This window comes from Schistocerca americana, chromosome X (genome assembly GCF_021461395.2).
Source record: "Schistocerca americana isolate TAMUIC-IGC-003095 chromosome X, iqSchAmer2.1, whole genome shotgun sequence".
Lineage (NCBI taxonomy): Eukaryota > Metazoa > Arthropoda > Insecta > Orthoptera > Acrididae > Schistocerca > Schistocerca americana.
In genome coordinates this window covers 368,556,275-368,579,315 of record NC_060130.1, presented here as the reverse complement: position 1 = coordinate 368,579,315, position 23,041 = coordinate 368,556,275, and positions in this window count along the sequence as shown.

Sequence of the window (23,041 nt, the reverse complement as noted above, 5' to 3'; positions counted from 1 at the left end):
TCCTGGGGTCAGATACATCACATGATCACACTGACAGAACCACAGGCACATAGACACAGGCAACAGAGCATGCACAATGTCGGCACTAGTACAGTGTATATCCACCTTTCGCAGCAATGCAGGCTGCTATTCTCCCATGGAGACGATCGTAGAGATGCTGGATGTAGTCCTGTGGAATGGCTTGCCATGCCGTTTCCACCTGGCGCCTCAGTTGGACCAGCGTTCGTGCTGGACGTGCAGACCGCGGTAGACGACGCTTCATCCAGTCCCAAACATGCTCAATGGGGGACAGATCCGGAGATCTTGCTGGCCAGGGTAGTTGACTTACACCTTCTAGAGCACGTTGGGTGGCACGGGATACATGCGGACGTGCATTGTCCTGTTGGAACAGCAAGTTCCCTTGCCGGTCTAGGAATGGTAGAACGATGGGTTCGATGACGGTTTGGATGTACCGTGCACTATTCAGTGTCCCCTCGACGATCACCAGTGGTGTACGGCCAGTGTAGGAGATCGCTCCCCACACCATGATGCCGGGTGTTGGCCCTGTGTGCCTCGGTCGTATGCAGTCCTGATTGTGGAGCTCACCTGCACGGCGCCAAACACGCATACGACCATCATTGGCACCAAGGCAGAAGCGACTCTCATCGCTGAAGACGACACGTCTCCATTCGTCCCTCCATTCACGCCTGTCGCGACACCACTGGAGGCGGGCTGCACGATGTTGGGGCGTGAGCGGAAGACGGCCTAACGGTGTGCGGGACCGTAGCCCAGCTTCATGGAGACGGTTGCGAATGGTCCTCGCCGATACCCCAGGAGCAACAGTGTCCCTAATTTGCTGGGAAGTGGCGGTGCGGTCCCCTACGGCACTGCGTAGGATCCTACGGTCTTGGCGTGCATCCGTGCGTCGCTGCGGTCCGGTCCCAGGTCGACGGGCACGTGCACCTTCCGCCGACCACTGGCGACAACATCGATGTACTGTGGAGACCTCACGCCCCACGTGTTGAGCAATTCGGCGGTACGTCCACCCGGCCTCCTGCATGCCCACTATACGCCCTCGCTCAAAGTCCGTCAACTGCACATACGGTTCACGTCCACGCTGTCGCGGCATGCTACCAGTGTTAAAGACTGCGATGGAGCTCCGTATGCCACGGCAAACTGGCTGACACTGACGGCGGCGGTGCACAAATGCTGCGCAGCTAGCGCCATTCGACGACCAACACCGCGGTTCCTGGTGTGTCCGCTGTGCCGTGCGTGTGATCATTGCTTGTACAGCCCTCTCGCAGTGTCCGGAGCAAGTATGGTGGGTCTGACACACCGGTGTCAATGTGTTCTTTTTTCCATTTCCAGGAGTGTATTTTTATTAATGACATGCTGATTGGTTCTGATCTATCTGCTGGTAGATCTTGCATTTCCAAACCATATAAATTTCTACATTGCCAAAATACATGGTATAATTTTGAGAAAGATGAGATCCGAAGATGACAGCAAAGCACTATTGAAACCTGTCATCAGTTAAAAATAAATATTTAAATGTGATAATGTATTTCTTCAAATATTACAACTTTCAGATTGATCCCTGATGAGGATGTCTGTAATATATAACAAAGTCTAGGAACGAATCCTGCGCGTAAATGACTGATAATCTTATCTGTATTAATGACCATTAATTTTTTTCGTTTAATTTTAAACGCCAGAACTTTCGTTTTGCAATACTTAGCCGTGATTTTCAAGGGATTTTGTTAAAACACAGTTTGCACACGTGAAAGAATTAACCTACAAATTTAATAGTCACTGCCAACAACAGAAGTTTATCAGTCTCTACCAGAAAAACAGGGGTAGCATATAATATTTAATAATGTGCTAGAAATGTCAGTCAAAGCTTTTGAGAAGCAGGGTGTATACGATCCGGGACAACCGGGAGATCCGGGAAAAACCCGGGAATTTTTTCATCTGGAGAAAACAGGGGAAAACCCGGGAATATTTTAGAATTCCGGGAATTTTTCATTGTTTTCAGTTAAATTTTTGTAATTTTGACTGATAAGAACCGCTACTCTAACAAATCATATTACTGTATCCCGCTATTGCAGAATAATACTTCAGCTATAAAACATGAATGAGTGATAAAACGAAAATAAAACTTAAACTGCAAAGTAAATGCGCCATATACAGCAACAAAACAAAGTGCTCATACAAGCGTCTGCCAACAGCAAAATTTGTCAAAGGCTTTAGGAAGAATATGCAATGATTGCCTCCGATGAGCGTGACGTCACAACTTTTTACATTTGATTCACTTTAGCAGTTAAAAGCGTAATTAGGCGCATGCGCAGTTGAGTAGTACCTTCTCCCGCTTCTGGCTACAAAAATGTGGCTGTTGGCTGTGTAAGCAGCCGCAGGTTCGAATGTCTTGTTTCTTTTACGATCTAATGTAAGATCTTTTAGGGTTTTAAACGTACGAACCTACGGCTCCCTACGACATCGTAGCTGCGCAAGCGCGGTGACGCCTGTCATCTTGCGCTCTCTGGTAACTGCAGAAACGAACCTATTTCTAACAGGTCGAATGGTGGTTTGAAAAGCATTACTATCAAAGAAAATTTTGTTTTACGCAAGTTGAACTATGTACGAGAGTGTACGATGAATTTCTTAAATCAAAGAGCGCTTGACTCTCATTTAAAAATAAACTCTTTGATGACAAGCCATTTAGATGAATTTCGAGCCCAGAAGAACAGACATTTATGTCGTTATTAAAAATTTTAATGGTACATTTGTGTGATATTTCTTAAATTGTAATACGCGCATAAAAGACCAACATTATATGTGAAAGCTTAGCTTCTCTTCCAGCGTATTAATCTTATAGACCAATATTATAAGGGAAAGCTTTGCTTTTCTTGTAGCAACACTATGTATATTAATTTAAACCATTAACTTTTTCTGTTTGTGTGTTCGCGCTACTTAACAGTGATGTTGCTGTCGGCTGACTTCATCACGTGTCATAAGTTCTGAATCATCGGCTGGTGAAAATCACGTGACATGAGCTATGACTGGCTTACAAAAGCGCATCACAATCTCGATTTCAATGCTTCAGAAAGTAACATGCGCTGTTTGGTGGAATTCGAATGTATACTTTCGTAATGCGAAAATATGCAGCCTACATGTTACTGCACATCAAAGATCTTTCCAAAACGTTTTTTCCCCCTGTGTTTCGTTTTCTAAAGCGCCGGGAAATTCTACACCCGTGTATAAAACCATAACCATTCAAAGGATGGATAAGTTATACAGTTCCGAGAGAAAATGTACTGTCAATGGTTCAAATGGTTCTGGGCACTATGGGACTTAACTTCTGCGGTCGTCAGTCCCCTAGAACTTAGAACTACTTAAACCTAACTAACCTAAGGACATCACACACATCCATGCCCGAGGCAGGATTCGAACCTGCGGTCGTAGCGGTCGCGCGGTTCCAGACTGTAGCGCCTAGAACCGCTCGACTACTTCGGCCTGCCAAAATGTACTGTCAGTTAACAGGGAAAAAGTATGTTTTCACCCGGGAGAAAATGTATTTTTAACCGGGAAATCCAGGAGAAACCCGGGAATTTTTTTTCTTTGTCCGCGTATAAAACCTGAGAAACACTAGACCGCAAAAGCACTAATTTGTTTGGAATGCTCATCTGTTCCTAGTGCCGGGATACACCTGACGCAGGCGAAGTGGCGGCAGGTGTCACCGGTGTGCGAGAATGGAGAAGACTGCTCAGACTCGCGTAACGGGCGTGCGAGAATCCGTCTGCAAAGCCCGCTGGTGGAGACTAAGTGTGACAGAAGGGAGCTGCGTCCGCCCCTGCTTCACGCAGCCCGGCCACGTGCCATCATCACGACGCCTTCTGCTTCCTCCATTCGCTCTCGCTGACAGCCCCCGCCTACCTCTGTTACGTGGCGTAACACTGATACAACCGCGTCGACTTTTACTACACACTTATTATTTCTTTCATGCTTTTTTCAGTGTCTCTTATAAAATCGATTACAATTTGCTTAATTCTTTTCATCTTACTGAAGCACAAAAATGATTATCGACAATAAAATCAATTAGCTAAACGGAAAAAGATTTAAAAAGAAAAAGAAATCAGTGATGCAAAGTGGTTACATCAGAAACATTGCAGCGCCTTTCGTGGGGTATGCCTGCACGCACGTTACTCAGTGTGAGCTTGGAATAAAACATCGACTGCTGGGATCGAAACACATTAGTACCTAAATTGATCATTTGTAACAGCAACTAAATATATGCTGTAAACATATTTCACGTGTCTTCAGAAATAAGATTTCTTATTTTTCAGATAATTTGGTTGTGTGATTTGTTCCTTCTCTTAAACTCCTTTGGTGCAAGAGCCTGAACTGTTCAAAAAATATGGTAGACACTGATCCAATTTTTTTCTAAAACTTAAGTTCAACGGGAACGACTGTCTATATGCCTCCGTCCGAGCCCCAATTTATCTTCTCTTTTCTTCGTGGCCCTTACGCGAGATGTACTTTGGTTGCAGTAGAATAGTTCTGTAGTAGGGATGGCGGTCATGGTTGAAACAACCGGTTTTCGGTAATATCGGTTTTCCTGATGGTTAAAATCGCTCAAAATAACCGGTTTCTGAAATAACCGTTTTTTCAGTCTTTTATCCTTGTAATTTCCTGCAATAAACGCAGAAATCGAACAAAGATTGAAAAATTTTGACTGATTCAGTTTCAATAGACATAGAATCAAAATATTAAATTAAATAAACAAATAAAAGAAAACTTAGTCCATAATCGTGACTCATACCACTATTAGGACCTTACGAATAGTCAGTCCTTAAGGGTGAAAACTGAGGTTGACGAACTCTATTTTTCGCGTTAATTTGTCCGTTTTCAAGGGCTACAAGCAGATAAAGGCGTGTTATGTATAAACAGGCAGTAGATCAACTGCTTTCTATTTTTATTGTAAAATATGAATGAACAGTTAAACTGTAATTTTTCTTCTTATATGATGCCGCAAATTTGTTGTGGCTCCTACTGTTTTTAATCTTTTAAATCAAATGGAGCACTGTACTTCATTGCTGCTGCACTCCAAAACTAGCGATAGTGCCATTCTGTAATACATCTTATGTCCGACGACGATAGCGTGAAACTACCATATAGATCAGATGCACGATTACCGTACCATCTAATAGGCCATGCCACACAGCAGCGCGTACATTTTTTTCTCAGCAGTGCTATACCAGCACCGGCCAGAGTGGCCGTACGGTTCTAGGCGCTACAGTCTGGAACCGCGCGGCCGCTACGGTCGCAGGTTCGAATCCTGCCTCGGGCATGGATGTGTGTGTTGTCTTTAGGTTAGTTAGGTTTAAGTAGTTCTAAGTTCTAGGGGACTGATGACGTCAGAAGTTAAGTCGCATAGTGCTCAGAGCCATTTGAGTGCTATACCAGCTCTTATGTCACGTGTTTGCTGCTCGTTTCTATCGGCGTTGTTATTTAACTAGCACTGATTTGTTTCCCATTTTCTATAATAACACAATATTTCAAAGCAATGCAACTTTTGTGAATAAGAATTACTCGTTCTTTAAAAAAGATTTATTTAAACACGAAAATTTTTGGCATTGTTATTATGGCTAATTGATATTTCGAATTTTTAGCCAGTTATTAGTAAAAAACAAAAACTCCTGTTATAACTGAGATCAAAAAAATTTCGAAAAATATCGGTTATTCTAAACTAAAATATCTGTATCGGTTTTAACCGTTCGGTTTTTCCCACCCCTATTCTGCAGGCAGTAGCATATACCGGTTCTGTGTTACAGGATGTTGTCATTGTTTACACAAGGGGACGTTAATCTGACTGTCACGTAATCCATCTGCGTTAGGACATAGTAAGCATCAACGAGCCAACATCCTTTCCTCAATGGTAACACCGGTTCCCGTCAGATCACTGAAGTTAAACGCTGTTTGGCTTGGCTAGCGCTTGAATGGGTGACCGTCCGGTCTGTCGAGCGCTGTTGGCAATCAGGGTGCACTCAGCCCATGTGAGGCAAATTGAGGAGGTACTTCATAGAGGTGGAGCGGCTGACAACGGCCGGGAGAGCGATGTGCTGGCCAAATGCTACTCCACACCCGCATTCACTGACGCCTATCGGCAGAGAATGACACGGCGGTCGGTCAGTGCCGTTGGGCCTTACAAGGCCTGTTCGGAACGAGACAAACATCGATGAGGTCGCCTCTAAGGAGCTACACAATTACTGCTCCGGACTGGAATAAGGCAAGGGCCTGAGCATCCATCTATGCCACACGATGCACAGGAACTTCCTCGATAATGAATCCTTCATACAGATATTTTATGGATTATCATTGCGGTGTCCACGGCATATTCGTCGATTGCACCCGGTTCATAGCCGCACGGGAGACGCCACATTTAAATCTCTCGCCAGCGCACGCAAGGCTCTTCCGTCGCTCGCTGTCCCCGACAAGGGGCGCCATACATATATGTCTCCAGAGGACGCAGAATTCACGTAACCTCACTATCTGCGTTTCTGGTCGGAGCGTCTTTTCACACAGCCTCAGTTCAGAGCTTCCCATAGACTCAGTGTATTTTCGAACTCATATTAACCTTAGTACGGGAGACTGCAGTGAGGAAATTACTTCGACATAACATGACACTACTAAGCATTTCTACTTGTCAGTGTCCTATCGGATTGTATCAGTATCCAGCACTACTTGTTTCTATGAGAAATATTATTCCCGTTGCATATAACTCATCACCGAAGAAGGACCTACAGGATATCAAAGTTACGTATGTAGCAGTTATTAAGTGTACGTGTTGTACATCAATTTATTAACGTGTTACCTTTATGCAGATTTTTGATTATGTTTATTTGCCATCTCGGACACCGACACATCAATAATGACTGCTGTCTTTGCACTTAATTCTACACCTTTACAGATACCTTGCACGAGAAATCAGGATTCGTGAGTAAAGTGATCGGTCCTCCATAGCTCTGAAGTCTAAACTGTTGGCAAGTTCCCTGCAGACGCTCCATCCGGTGATGAACAAGACGACTGGTGTGCACAGTTGTTAGGCCGTCTTTCATGATATCCTCCTTAAAAATCCTTCCGTGCGTTTTCGTTTCCACCACCCTTTAGGTAGCTGCAGCTCGGGCAAACTGAAATTGGGTAGTGTCATAGTCGTATTCCTTCGAGTGTATAACAGCAAAATCCACAGATGAGCCGAAACATAATGACCACCTACTTAATATCGTGGTCGTCCAACTTGAGTACGCAATACAGCAATGATTCTGAATGGCATGGGTACGCCACGTCCTTGGTAGGCTTTCGAAAGTATGGGACACCAAGTCCGGCAATTCCCGTAAATTGGTTTGTGGCGCCGAGCTGGCACCCGATCACGTGACTTCCATCGGATTCAGAACAGATGTATTTGGTGGTCAAAACATCAACCTGATTCACTACGATGCTCCTCAAATCACTGTAGCGTTATTCTGGCGTTGTGACACGGACAGTTATCTTGTTGGAAGATGCTGTCGCCGACGGGGAAGACATGCATGAAGGGATGCAAATTGTCTGAAATAATGTTCGCGTAGTTCACAGCTCTCACAGCACCTTCGATTACCACTACAAATCCCACTGACGCCCAGATGAATGTTCCCCATACCACAAAACTGCCGCCACCGTTCTACGCCCGGGGCGCAGTGCATGTTTCGAGCAGCCATTCATCTGGATAACGACATATCTAGACACGACTATCGACCATCGACCTGGTGTAAATTGAAACGTGATTCATTCGACCAGGTGACACGTGTCCATTGGTCCACGGTCCAATATCGATGATCCCGTGCCCATTGCCATCGTGTAAGTAGGCTGTTTAGGTTTTTATGTTGGTAACGCCACGTAGCGCTCTGTATGAAAATCACTAACTGTGCTGTGTGCAGTCTGTGGCTTGTTTGCATTGTTGGAATATTTGATATTGTAGTGTTGGGCAGTTGGAGGTGAGGCGCCAGCAGTGGTTGATGTGGGGAGAGAGATGGCAGAATTTTGAGAGCAGACGATCTGGACGTGTGTCCATCAGAAAGAGTAAATTTGTAATACTGGATATCATGAACTTATATATATATATATATATATATATATATATATATATATATATGTGATGACTTTTGAACATTATTAAGGTAAATACATTGTTTGTTCTCTATCAAAATCTTTCATTTGCTAACTATGCCTATCAGTAGTTAGTGCCTTCAGTAGTTAGAATCTTTTATTTAGCTGGCAGTACTGGCGCTCGCTGTATTGCAGTAGTTCGAGTAACGAAGATTTTTGTGAGGTAAGTGATTCATGAAAGGTATAGGTTATTGTTAGTCAGGGCCATTCTTTTGTAGGGATTACTGAAAGTCAGATTGCGTTACGCTAAAAATATTGTGTGTCAGTTTAGTGTTGATCAGAATAAGTAAAGAGAGAAATGTCTGAGTACGTTCAGTTCTGCTCAGCTGTTTGAAAATCCAATAACGTAGAGGTTTTCCAGCACAGTAAAATATAAATTTTTCTAAGGGGAGGTTTCAATCGTAATCGATGACAAGCTTGGTCAACTTGGGAACACGTACAGGTCGCCTGCTGGAGAGCCCCCTGTTCAACAACGTGCGTTGAATGGTGGGCAATGAAACACTTACGCTTGCACCAGCACTGCACTTTGTCGTTAGAACTGTCATAGATCGCCACCTTTACTGCTCTACAGGTCTGGTAATTTGCTGGCCTCCGCGTTCTATGCTCGTGATTTACCGGCCTTCAGCCACTTTCCATGTAGTAACACGGTAGCAGCCAACCAGTTTCACAGTTTCCGAGACACGCGCTTCCAGGCACCGGGCTGTAACAGTCTGCGTGACATGCCCGCAACGGCATCAGATGGTATCTGATCTCGCAGTGGACAGTGGTTATATACTTTAGCTCATCATTGGGATTACTCGCTGGTATGTTGTCCTTGGTTGTTCTTATATAAATCTTCTTTATTTTAGCTGTATTATTACCGAAAATACGGAGCCCTATTTTTAACAAATTGTCAGGAGTATTGATTGCATTGTCCCTAAGATAACAGGATCGCCAACATTTCACCATCAGCTCACTTCTGTTTGGGTATGTCTGTGAACTCTGTTGCGAATAGACTTCGTAACAAAGAAGCAATAAATTAAAGCGTTATGCCTGATGCGGCTGTTTTACTGAAGGAACAGCAAAAATGCAGTAAGCAATAAACTCTTTCCCTTTTATCGTTTCTTGTCGGTTGTCAGCGAGAAAAAGTTTCGTTAAGGTTTAAAATTATATGTAAAGTTTGTTGCAAATCTCTAAGTGCTCTGGTTCTCAAATACTGGATGAATAAATCGAGTATTCGCGCGTCGTGGGCTACACTTCTCTTTCAACCCCTGCCTCCTTGGTGTCTAACTAGTTCTTACCCCCTCAGTGATTCCTTCCAGATGGTAAGCGATATGTGTACCAAATTTAGATACAGTCGGTCCAGTGATTTAGCGAGAGATATGGAACATACATACATACATTTTTATTATATTATGGATTTGCTATTTTAGTCATACTTCAAACTCGTTATTATTTTCAGAATCTTTGTTTTGAAAGAGGATCTTCTTTGTGGAGATACACATGTATGTTATTTCTGTCATATATCCAGAGCCATATCGAAAGTGAGACTGTCCGAAAGGCTTGCTCCACGAGACAGCGACGTTACCCTCAAATTACTGATGCTAGGTTTGAACAAGTAATGGCGAGTATTGCCCACCCAGAACATTTGCACCGTCGCCGAGCAACAGTATTTTGACATCAGTGAGACATTTCGCACGTAACGGCAGATGTTTGGAATCCGTCCCTGATGAAATGAACGTAGGCCTTTCCAGAGAGACTAGTCAATGAAAAAATGCAGTACCGAGATAAACTTGAGCAGTTCCAGTCTAGATTAAATTGCTCGACCTCTCTGACAGTAAATTAAAACAATAATTTGTCTTGATCGCAAGGATTTATTACAAACCAAAGCCACACGTCAAAACGGTAACCGTTTCGATTTTATCAAAAATCATTTTCGGGCCATATCTCTCAAACGTTAAACATTAATATTCTTTAGAGGTAAACAGGCGTCAAGATTACACACTTCATCTACATAATAAACATGTACAGACAGACTTAATAAAATAAAAAGTTTTTATAGCAACATTTTTATTTTTATTTTATTCAGTCTGTTTCTCCATAATTTTTACGTAGATGAAGTGTGTGATTTTGACACCTGTTTCTCTCTAAAGAATATCAATGTATCACGTTTTAGAGACGTGGTCTGAAGATTATGTTTGATAAAATAGAAACTCGTTACCATTTGGGCGTATACGTTTTAGTATTTAATAAATCCATGCGATCAAGACGAATTAATGTTTTAATTATCTATCAGGTCGCTGTTAATTTGCATTAATTAGTTCAAAAGTCATCTCTGACAGTAGTTTCGAGAAAAAAAAGTGGAGAGAAAAACTGTTATTTTGTGCTATCAAATAATTTCAACTTTGCTACTTTGTTATACTGTTGTAACTCGTTGTCTTAGTCGCACGTTTAGATTTTCCCAAAGCACGCTGTATCCTAATTTCCTTAAAGGATGTCTAAATTTCTGATTGTGTTAGTTTTATGATAGCAATTTCAAGAAAAATTAATTTCAGGGAATATTATGAAACCACGATAATTTCCCTAAATAAACTACAAAACATAATTTTTCATTACTATTATATTTCAGGCTGTCACGTTAATTTGATGGACGTTTGTATCACCATTCGTATAGTCAAATAGTTCTAAACGCAGTTCTTTCAAAGATCAGTAAATTGCTGTGTGAATTACTTGGGAATCACAGGTCTTTTACAGAGTCCACATGGAGACGGAGGTAAATATTCAGCAGCTTACAGAAAATCCCTCTTTAGTTTCAAGGAGCTTCAGATGCAAATCCTGTTTAGTAAGCAACACAACTGAAACCACGTCCGCGGTACAAAAGGAACTTTCTTACTGTGCTCCCAGCAGAAATCCACGCACTCCTTCATCGAATCAAAGTCAATATCGTCGAGCAGTTCCGCAGGGCGTGGTAGGCTTAGGCGGCCGGCAAGCGCACGTGGAGCTCCTGGGTTTCTAGGGCACAAGTCCAGAACTTGACCTGTGCTCTCTGTTGCGGATAAACTGAGCCTAGTGCGTGCCGGCAGCCCCAACGCCAGCCATAAGACGCATTTGTATTCGGCAGGCGTCGGCCATCCACACCGCTACAGTCGCAGAGCCTCCAGAAAATGTTGTGGCGGCTCCGGGCCTGGGGCTGGCTGACGTCACACACATCAGCCTCAGCGCGCCGAAGTAGGTCAGTGGACGTGACCTCACCCCTCACTTCGCCTTCGGCCGGCCACGCGTCCGGCTGACAGAAAGCGCCACTCTCTCTTCGTGGGGATCAACACTGACTGTAGGCCACAGGTCGCCCTAATCCCTGACAGATGGCCCTCAGGTTCCAAATATAGTACTTACTCCATTATATTTGTCAAAATTGTAAAACTAAGAAGGATAAATGTGACTACGACGAAGTATATACCTCAAATGAGGCATTTAACAGTAACAATATGGGAAGAAATGGAGTCTGAATATATTCGTGGAGAATATCCATCCACGTGATTTGTGTGAATGTCCATAAAACATAAACAGTTGTTACTGCAGAACCGCGTTGCCGACTACCTGACAGGAAGCAGTGGTATATGTGCCCGCAGTTCTTTATAGAAGGCTTATACATTTTTCGACACATGTAGACCGACATTGACCCTTTAAGAACTGACACGTGGAATTATCTGCAGAAATAACAAATCCCTCACGTAACGGTTGCTGTTCAGACTCTACTCAATATGTAGAAATCAAGATCGTATGTCGTATCCAATGGCGCAGCAAACCACAATAATGGCTTTTCAGTGTTAGCCGCTCTGTAATGTAGATTGCCAGATTATAGTCACCATGTCAGATAATTAACACACATATGGCCATCACTGTAGGATAGAATGATCCGAATAATCAGCATTTCCTTACCAGCGCTGACTGGCCACTAGTAGTAAGATTCAACTTGTTGTGTAAACTTGTTTTCTTTATGCATTTCGGGCACGGCTCATCAACAGAGTACATATCTGCATAAAACATCACATTCCTTTGGCCTGAGGTAGTTAAAGATACACCCGATCAAACAGAGGCATTCTCCCTTTCTCTGTTCACTTAGCCGGCCGGGGTGGCCGTGCCGTTCTGGGCGCTGCAGTCTGGAGCCGAGCGACCGCTACGGTCGCAGGTTCGAATCCTGCCTCGGGCATGGATGTGTGTGATGTCCTTAGGTTAGTTAGGTTTAATTAGTTCTAAGTTCTAGGCGACGGATGACCTCAGAAGTTAAGTCGCATAGTGCTCAGAACCATTTGAACCATTTTTTGAATAAATGGTTCAAATGGCTCTGAGCACTATGGGACTTAACTTCTGAGGTCATCAGTCCCCTAGAACTTAGAACTACTTAAACCTAACTAACGTAAGGACATCACACACATCCATGCCCGAGGCAGGATTCGAACCTGCGACTGTAGCGGTCGCGCGGTTCCGGACTGTAGCGCCTAGAACCGCTCGGGCACACCGGTCGGCAATTAGTTATTATATGTGATTTTTAGTGCCGTGGTATGATTAGCCAATAAAATATTCCCCCTGACCCCTTCCTCTGAACGTTCTGGTGCATACTCGCCCGTGACCCTATTCCGACATTAAAGTAATTTCATTTTTATCTAGGGTACGTGGTGGCACTATAATAAACTAATAGTGGGTATTTCCTCTTCAGCTATGGGTTTGCCAATGCTGTATGTGACTGCCTGTCAGTCGCATGAGCTAGGATTGCTTCATGTCCATCCCAACATCTCCCCTTTTTTCTCGCTTCGTCACCATCCCAACATAATTTTGCTCAAATCACGATATTTAGCATGTACTTTTGTTTGCACACTTTTAATTGCTATTTTTATTTGTTATAAAAAGGGTTACTGATATTTTATATTTTGAGGCTTGCACCTTATGCTGATTTTGTTAACAATTTTACACCGACTTCCATGCAGTGTCCCACCTCCACTACAGCCATGTCACGGAGTTCCTAATAATATTTCCATTAGTGACTCGTTTCGAACCCTTTCGTTGATTCTTAAACCATGATCTGTATTGGAAGGTAAAATGTTACAAATGAAATATGCTTCAAACATTTTGTATGCACAGATTACAAGTGTGCAGTAAACCTTTATGACATATATGCATTTGCATTGTTTGACTGTACGTATTACATCTGTTTTTACGTCAGTTCAATGTAAAAAATGTTATTTGACTGCTTTGCGATTATTTTGGTACATTTAAAACTCGATAGGCGTGTTTAGTTGTTTATACATAAAAATTTGACAGGCGCATTCAGTTTTTTAGTGTGTGTTGATATGCTCTTTCTCTCAAGAGATCTTAATGTTGCACCTAAATACACAGATGCTGTATTTATAAACGTATCAGACATTATCAGATTATTTTACGAATTACTAATATGTCATCAGCAAACTGTTTTACTCAATCGGGAATCATTTTTGAAAAGAGCAAAAAAATTATTGTTTTTAAATTCGGACTGTTCGTTCATCAGTTTGTCCGGCTTCTTTATCTTCCGTTTATACGTATATTTTCCATTCTTCAAGTACGAAGGGCATTCAATAAGTAATGCAAGACTTTTTTTTTCTCGGACAATTTCGGTTGAGAAAATGCGGAATTTGTTGTGGGACTTTGTGGAATATTCCTGCTTCAGTCCGTATAGTCTCATGAAGTTCCAATAGGTGGTGACTCTATACGTAACCTTAAAAATGGCGTCTGTAACGGAGGTTCACTCCAAGCAGAGAGCTGTCACTGAGTTCCTTTGACGGAAAACTAGAGCATCGCAGAATACCTACGGAGTCCTGGCAGTGAACAAAAGCGCGCCGAGTCGTTGGACGAGGCGTCTTTCATCATCGCAATAAGGTAGCGCAGATCTGTCTAATCTCCCGCATGCCAGCCGGCCGCACTCAGCCGTGGCTCCTGCAATCTTGGAACGTGCGAACAGTCTCATTCGAGGTGATCGACGGCTCGCGATCGACTTCCTCGCTCCTCAATTGCACACAAGTTCTCACAGAAGTCTGCGCACCCGAGAAACGCTCGCAAAACTTCGTTTTACTGTTCTTGCTCATCCACCCTACAGTTCGGATCTAGCACCTTCCATTTCTTTGGCGCAATGAAGGATGCACTCCGCAGGAGGTAGTACTTGGATGATGGGGAGATTATCATGCAGCAAGATGTTGACTATGACGTCGACTAGTAGAGTGGTACCATGCGGGCAAAGAGGCCCTTCCAAAAACGGTTCTAATGGCTCTGAGCACTATGGGACTTAACTGCTGAGGTCATCAGTCCCCCAGAACTTAGAACTACTTAAACCTCACTAACCTAAGGACATCAGACACATCCATGCCCGAGACAGGATTCGAACCTGCGACCGTAGCGGTCGCGCGGTTCCAGACTGTAGCGCCTAGAACCGCTCGGCCACCCCGGCCGGCAGGCCCTTCCAGTAAGGTGGCGTAAGGCCATCACATTGAACGGAGAATGTGATGAAAAATAGGGTTTTGTAACCAAAAGTGTGGGGAATAATACAGTGTACTGGACTCCTGAATAAAACCAACCCGCTTGCAGAAAAAAAATGTGTTACTGTATTGAACACCCCCTCCCCTCTTATGTCTAACTTCATTCCTTTAGGTGCTACGTGTAGTCGTTTCATAACAGTAACTGCTGTGTGTATTGTACTTCGAAAATAATAGCCAGAAGCTATCGTTTTGGTTCAAATGGCTCTGAGCACTATGCAACTTAACTTCTGAGGTCATCAGTCGCCTAGAAATTAGAACTAATTAAACCTAACTAACCTAAGGACATCACACACATCCATGCCTGAGGCAGGATTCGAACCTGCGACCTGCGCCTAGATCTGCACGGTCACTCCGGCCGGCAGCTATCGTTTTGTTTGGTCTGATATGTTCCTTGCGTCTTTTTATAAAATTCCGACCAATTTAGCCTACATAAAATCGATGACATGTTCCACATTGGAATCTATACACAGCAGATGCATAATTCTTTTATTCATATTCACAGTTTTATGTAATATTTTAAACCTTAATAGACCTACTATTCGAAATGATATTCTGTACTGCTTAGGGAAAGCGTGCACTAACTTTTCCGAGTTGCTGATCCTGATACCAACACAATGTTGTAATTATTTAAAATGGATTTAAATTTGATTGCTCTTAATAGGTGACCTATAATTTGTGTTTTCATGATAACTGTGATGGTTTTGCAGATATTCTGGTGATGAGCCAGCTCGAAAGCTGATCCTCGCGAGTCTAATGAAGTCTTGATCCTAGCGAGCAATAACCAGTGATAAGGACGTGCTCAGCATTCATGTATAGGTTGCTGGCCTCCTGCGCGACTTAATATGTCAATTTGAGCTAGACTCGTCGGAAAACACTACACCGTGGCTCACAGCACTCAAGCGACGATTGAATGAGACGGAAGAACTTGCGTGCGACCAGTCCAGCACATAGCATATGGCATGTATTTGTAGTTCTATATCTCATAGACAGCACTAGGGATGATGCTGCAAAGCCGTGTCGACTTGCTGTGCTGTGGTCATATTGATTGTCCGGTAGCCGCATACCAAGTTACTCATTATTAGTATTATTATTATTATCATTATTTTATTTCAGTTTATTGGCTTTAGGGCATTCAGCCGTGTCAGTATTGGAGACGATTTTCGTGTCAGTTACGAAGATACGAAGAGAGGCCAACACAACACTCAGTTCCCGAGCAGCGAAAATCTCCGATCTATTTGGAAATCGAAGCCAGACCCCTGCGGTTATCAATGTGCCGCGCTGACCGCGCAGCTACCAAGCCGGACGTTCGACGTTCTGGCGCAGTTACCCCACTATTTACGCACCCTTCGGGTTGGTTTCATTTGGGCCAATTTTTCTGGGTACAGCAACTTACACAAAAGATAGCTCATTTCAGGTATCTGTTTAGTTTTATGGCAACAGCTCTCACTTTTCCTCTTTTGCAGCTTACTCGACCGCACGATATGGGATATGCTGCTAATATCGGCCACACACATAAAAATAGGTAAGCTGTCACACGCGAAGCGTGCTAAAAATAACAAGAATTTTTTTGAAAGAATTTTATTTATTCGTCAATTTCATCCCCATTAGATATTTTACACATATTCTAGCTTTTTTTCCAATCCCCGAAAAACTTCTTACACTCATTTTTCGAGCTGCTTTTACCTCACTCAGTGAGGCGTTTTAATCTCATATATGATCGTAAAATCACGAACCTTTAAGGGTTTCTTTATTGAAACTTCCTGGCAGATTAAAACTGTGTGCCCGACCGAGACTTGAACTCGGGACCTTTGCCTTTCGCGGGCAAGTGCTCCACCATCTGAGCTACCGTAGCACGACTCACGCTCGGTCCTCACAGCTTTACTTCTGCCAGTATCTCGTCTCCTACCTTCCAAACTTTACAGAAGCTGTCCTGCGAACCTTGCAGAACTAGCAAATCTCAGAATGATTCTACTGCCGCCAACGTACATTGTGCGAAGGACCACCAAGATAAGATACGAGAAATTAGGGCTAGTTACGGAGGCATATAGGTAGCCGTTTTTCCCTCGCTCTATTAGCTTGTGAAACAGGAAAGAAAATGATCAGTAAGTGGTACAGGGTAACCTCCGGCACGCGTCGTACGGTGACTTACGGAGTGTCTCTGTAGATGTAGACGTAGATGAAAATTAAAAAATGAGACTATAGACAAAAGCAAATACTTTTTTTTGGGGGGGGGGGGCTGTGCTTCTACTGAAGTAGACCTAAAAGCTCCATGATTCTTTTGAGAAAAACAACTAGTCCTCCTGGATAGGCAACGGAAACAGAATTGACGGATTTCTCGTTGCCAACGTTCGAAAAACTTGACTTACAAATGATCTGACAGAGAATTTAACCCCATTCCGTCGGACAATACTCTAGCGTTGCAACAAACACGCCTGGTTGCTCAGTGTAGGACCTTAATAAGAAATGTAAATATAAATACTGGTGTTCAGTGTGGCCTATGCTGCATACTATATCGAGAAGGAAATCGGCCAGAGTCATGTTTTCTAAAGTTTTTTGCCCTGTTAGTGATCGATAATGAACATGAGTTCAGGACTGCACCCACATGGTCCAAATTTGCTCCCTCAATATTTGGCAGGAAATGATTGATATGATCCTCAAGCACAAAGATGGAATTTAAATCTGCGTCCGATCATACTTAAGTCACGTTAGACAATTGTCGACAACGAAATGAAAATCGATTCCCTTCCTTTACGTATATTGTTCAGAGAGTACGTCTTCTCAAATGACATATAAAACGAATGTTATAAATTTGTTGAGAATCAGAGGGGATCTAGGACATAATGTTACAACATTTATGATGTCGCCGTGACAGGAATACTGTAGTACATAAATTCCAACATGTTTGTTAATGATTATGAATTTAATGCGTTTAACATGTTCATCGTAAGTTTAACACGAAAGTAAACATCGCGCTAGGTCTTCCTCCGCTTTTGTTGTTACCTCATCAGTCTCTCCTTCCCGCGTGACGTAAACCACGCCCAGTGGAGTACATTCCTGTAAGATTATTTCGGTTGCCTCGTACATCGCCTTAATGGCACATTTCATCTAAGGCTGATTCTCGTTGCATTTTAACGGTTTCCGTACTTATATTTCCCTACACAACACGATCAAGATCACATATATTCACAGCCTATACGGATGACAAGGCAACATTAGCACGACTGGGGAAATAGAGAAACTGAGTGTCCAACGATATTTGAGAAAAGAACGAGATCAGTCAAACATTTAAGACGGTCATGGACAAAAAAAACTGAAGGTATTCAATGTTTTAACGTGCTTCATTCATCATTGATGCTATTATAACAACGAAATACATTGCCCAGTCACATTAATGTGGCCACCTGTCAAAAGCCTGAATAACCAAATTTTGCTGCACGTGAAGGAAGAGAGTCACTGAGGTTCTGAAATGTGCCGATACAGATGAGGAGTTATGCCGCCTCCAGTGCCGCGACAGCTGCGGTAGGTTTCTCGGTTAAGGGTCCATGGCGCGAACAGTCCGATCGAGGTGGTCCTACAGATTCTCTATTGGGTTTAAATCCGGGGAGTTTGGTGGCCAGTGGAATACCATGCACGAACACTGCGAGTTGTGTGATATTTTGCGTTGTCCTGCTTTTAGATGCCACCGTGGTTCGAAAAATACAGTCTGCAGGGAGGGGTGGTCGTGGTCCACATACTTGTCTTGATCCATTGCGCCTTCCAGAATGACGAGATCACTCGGGGAATGCCAGAAAAACATTACCCAGACTATAACACTCCCTTCTCAGGTCTGGACTCTCTCGACGATTGTTGCAGCGTCATACACGCCAACGGCCATCTGTCCGATCGAGCATAATACATGACTCATCTGAAAATACCACCTGTCGCCACTTAGTGCGTGTCCAGTTGCTATATTGGCGTGCAAATTCTAGCCTTCGTCACCAGTCAACATGGGAGCATGAAACAGGTGCCTGCTGCGGAGGCCAAAACGCAGCAACCTTCGCTGAATGCTCGTTGAGGATGCGCTGCCTGTAGTGTCTTGTTTCATCTGGCGGGCAGCTGCTCAATGGTTGAACGCCTGTTCTCCAGTACACATATATGCGACCGTCATTCACTCCCGTCATTTATGGCCCGTGGTACATCACAGCTGCCTCGGCGCCGGTTTTCGATAGCGCCATTTTGCCATGCACAATATTCTTTGACCACGCTGGCACGCGAACTGTTTACAGACTTAGCAGATCGGGAAATGCTTCCACTCTTGACCTGAAAGCCAATGACCATGCCGTATCGAACGTGAGATAAATCGTTCCGTCTCCGGATTACGACAACAACTGTACTGTTTTTCACGTGTCCCCCCCCCCCCCCCCCTTAACACCATTTGCATATCCTCCGCTGCCAGTATTGCCACCAGCCGTCTGTGAGCGGTTATTGCACACTGACGTCGAATATAGGTGGTGGCCACATAAATGTGACTGGACCGTGTAATTGAGACAAAAATGAAACACAGCCTTGTAACCATTGCCCATCGTAAGAATGAATGCCACCTGATTGCGTTGTGGGCACTTGACGTAGTAAGGAAAGTTGATAAGTAGAGAAGAGACGAATGTGGAATCATTTTAGCGACGATACTGACCACAAATGGAGAAATCCACTGACATAAATGACTTTGACACACAGCAATTTGTTATGGGCCCCCGCGTGGTCGTGAGCATCTCGAAAACGGCCAAGCTGGTCGGCTGTTCGAGTGCTACTGTCATGATTAGATATGGAAAATGGTTGAAGGCCAATGAAATTACGAATAGGCGACAAGAGTTTGGTTATTTACGCCTCATCACATAAAGCAGAGGTCGGACACTTGCCTTCTCTTTAAGGTAGGTAGGGTGGCGATCTGTGGCAGATATGACGGCAGTGTATGTACAGTGCTGGTGAAAGAACAAGCTTTTCGATGAATACCGTTCAGCGCATCAGCGTCCATCGTTGAACATGAAACTCCGCAGCAGAACGCTTCTACTTGTTCCACTGTTGATCAAAAAATGGTTCAAATGGCCCTAAGCGATGACTTAACGTCTGGGTCCTCAGTCCCCTAGACTTAGAACTACTTAAACCTAACTAACCTAAGGACATCACCCATATCTATGCCCGAGGCAGGATTGACCAAACGACATCATCGTTTACAATTGCTGTGGACACAGAATCATCTAGACCGGACTGTGAATCAGTGCGAACGTGGCCGAATGAATCACGTTTTTTGTTATTCCAGGTCGATGGTCGTGTCCGCCTCCACCGTCATCCAGGCGAGAACGGCTCGAAACATTCACTATGCCACGGACGCAGGCCAGTGGAGACAGTATCGGGCTATGGGAGACATCACCTTGGTTTCCATGAAACCTGTGGTAGTAATCGAAGGCAACATGACAACCATGGCCTACTTGAACATTATTTCGAATTTACGCTTGTCTTCTCCAGTGGTGATGACATCTTCGAGCAGGACAACTGTCCGTATCACAAGACAAGAATCTTGGTATAGTGTTTTAAGGGGTATGATATAGAACTCACGTTGATGTCTTGGTCACTAAAATTGCCTGATCTGAACCCGAAGGAAGACATCTGGAACGCTATTGGGCGCCAGGTCTGCGCCTACAAACCACTGGCCCGTAATGTAGAGTACCACTAAAATTGCCTGATCTGAACCCGATGGAAGACATCTGGAACACTATTGGCAGCAAGGCCTGCGCCTGCACACCACTGGCCCGTAATGTAGAGTACCTGTGTAACCGTTGCGTAACACACGGTGACAAAAACTTTCGGAAACCTGCCAAGAAAGTGTCAAACCCATGCCAAGAAGAATCGCCGCTATACTGCGTTCTAAAGGTGCACCAATATACTTCTGAGCAGGTGGTAATTATGGTTTTGGCTCATCAGTGTATACTGAAATTTAATCCAAATGCAACACTATTGCTGGCCGCGGGGGCTGTGCGGTTCTAGGCGCTTCAGTCCGGAACCGCGGGACTGCTACGGTCGCAGGTTCGAATCCTGCCTCTGGCATGGACGTGTGTGATGTGCTTAGGTTAGTTAGATTTAAGTAGTTCTAAGTTCTAGGGGACTTATGACCTAACATGTTGAGTCCCATAGTGCTCAGAGCCATTTGAACCATTTTGAGCAACACTGCTTATCATCAAAATTACTAATATTTTCAACAAACTCGACACTGACGGAACTTAAGGCACTTGAAAAAAAAAGCAATTGGAAACAAAGCTGTCCATATGAGAAGATGTTTTGGTTTGCAGCCTACCCAAACAGGCCGAGACATCAGACAGCAGCCTTCTTAGAAGACCACAGACAGTGAAAAATACAACCAGAAGATACAGGACTACTTAATATGATGAAGGTAAAATCTGTTTAGTAAGTTAGTTAGTTAGCTAGTTATGTGTTCCATTGATCAGTCTCACGCAAACCGTTATGATGTGGAATGTGTCAAGTGCATAAGAAATGGACACTTGAATCAAGTTTTTTTTAACTTAAAATTTTTATTACCTACCCCATTCCATTAAATAGCACAAAATGCATGTATCATACCTATAGATTTATTTACTCCTATTCAAGAATTCATCTATGGTACAGAAGGAGTTGTCAAGGAGATAAGATTTCAGTTTATTTATGAAAGTATTACTGCTGTCTGTCAGATATTTTATTTCATCTGGTAATTTACCGCAAAGTTTTACAGTAGCATATTTTACCCCTTTCTATGCCAAAGATAGGTTAAGTAGAGTACAGTGTAAGTCTTTCTTTCTTCTGGTAGTATAATCATGAATGTCACTGTTGTTTTTAAATTGGTCCATGTTGTTGAGAACAAACTGCATTATTGAGTAAATGTACTGTGAGTCTGTTGTATTAATTCTTAACCTTTTAAACAGATGCCTACAAGATGTGCGACTATGAACCCCACCGCCCGCTCGGCTAGCCGCGCGGTCTAACGCGCTGCTTCCCGAGCGGAAAGGCGGTCTAGTCCCCGGCACGAATCCGCCTGGCGGATTAGTGTGGAGGTCCGTTGTGCCGGCCAGCCTGTGGATGGTTTTTAATGGGGTTTTCCATCTGCCTCGGCGAATGCGGGCTGTTTCCCCTTATTCCGCCATTCCGCCTCCATGCAAATATTTGGGGTTAAACTCGTCTGGTATGAGATGTTCCCGGGAGGGCGTCCACTGGGGGCCGAACCGCATAATAACCGTTGGGTTCGGTGTGGGGCGGTGGAAGGGTGGGTGGTCTGTTGTGGTGTTGTGGACCACTGTGGGTTGCGGCGGAACGAAGCCTCTCCGTCGTTTCTAGGTCCCTGGTTCAGTACACAATACAATACACAATGAGTCCCACACATTATTCTAACCACTTTCTTTTGAACAGTGAATACTTTTTGCCTAAGTGTTGAGTCACCCCAAAATACTATTTCGTATGACATCAGAGAGCGAAAGTATGCAAGGTATGCTAGCTTACAATTTCTATATCCTCTAAATTAGCATTTATTCTGATTGCAAAAGATTCTGAACCTAGTCACTTTAGGAGATCCAAAATATGAATTTTCCAATTAAGATTCTCATCTATATGTACACCCAAAAACTTAGTATGCTCTACCCTAGCTACTGACTTCTTTCCATGTGTTATATTTATTGAAGAAACTGTACTCTTTGCAGTAGAAAACTGGATGTACTGGGGGATGGAAGTACATATAATCACGGTAGAACAGAGGAGACAGTTCTTGTGTGTTGGCTATAGTGTGATAATGCCTCATTATGTCTTGATGAAACACAGCATTATAATTAACTACCTCTGTCTAGGAAAACAAATTGAATTCTTATAACTTGTATTTTCCTTGTTATTTGTATGTGAACCGTTGTAGACAGTACCATACACCCACGTCCGAATCACGAAATTTAGGTAGGTTACGAGAATGTAGCCAGTGAGGGAGTCAGAACGTTGAATGCCTACGTTGAAATTAGTTTTTCATTTATGACAAGGTGTAATTTTGTCTTCTCAGTATACGCAGCTGCGATTAACACCTAGCTGCCCGTACCTAAGGCGCGTACGTGGTTTGTTGTGCTTTGAAAGTTGATTATTGCATGTTCCTGGCGTTCTGGGCGGTATTTGTGTAGTAGAGTAGTTGAAGTTGAAGTCATTTACCAGTAATCTTACGAAACAAACGAAATTTGCCGCTGTCACTGATGCCTCGCAGGCTGCAAGAACGATTGGATAGTTACATTTACAGCCGGCCGTTGTGGCCGAGCGGTTCTAAGCGC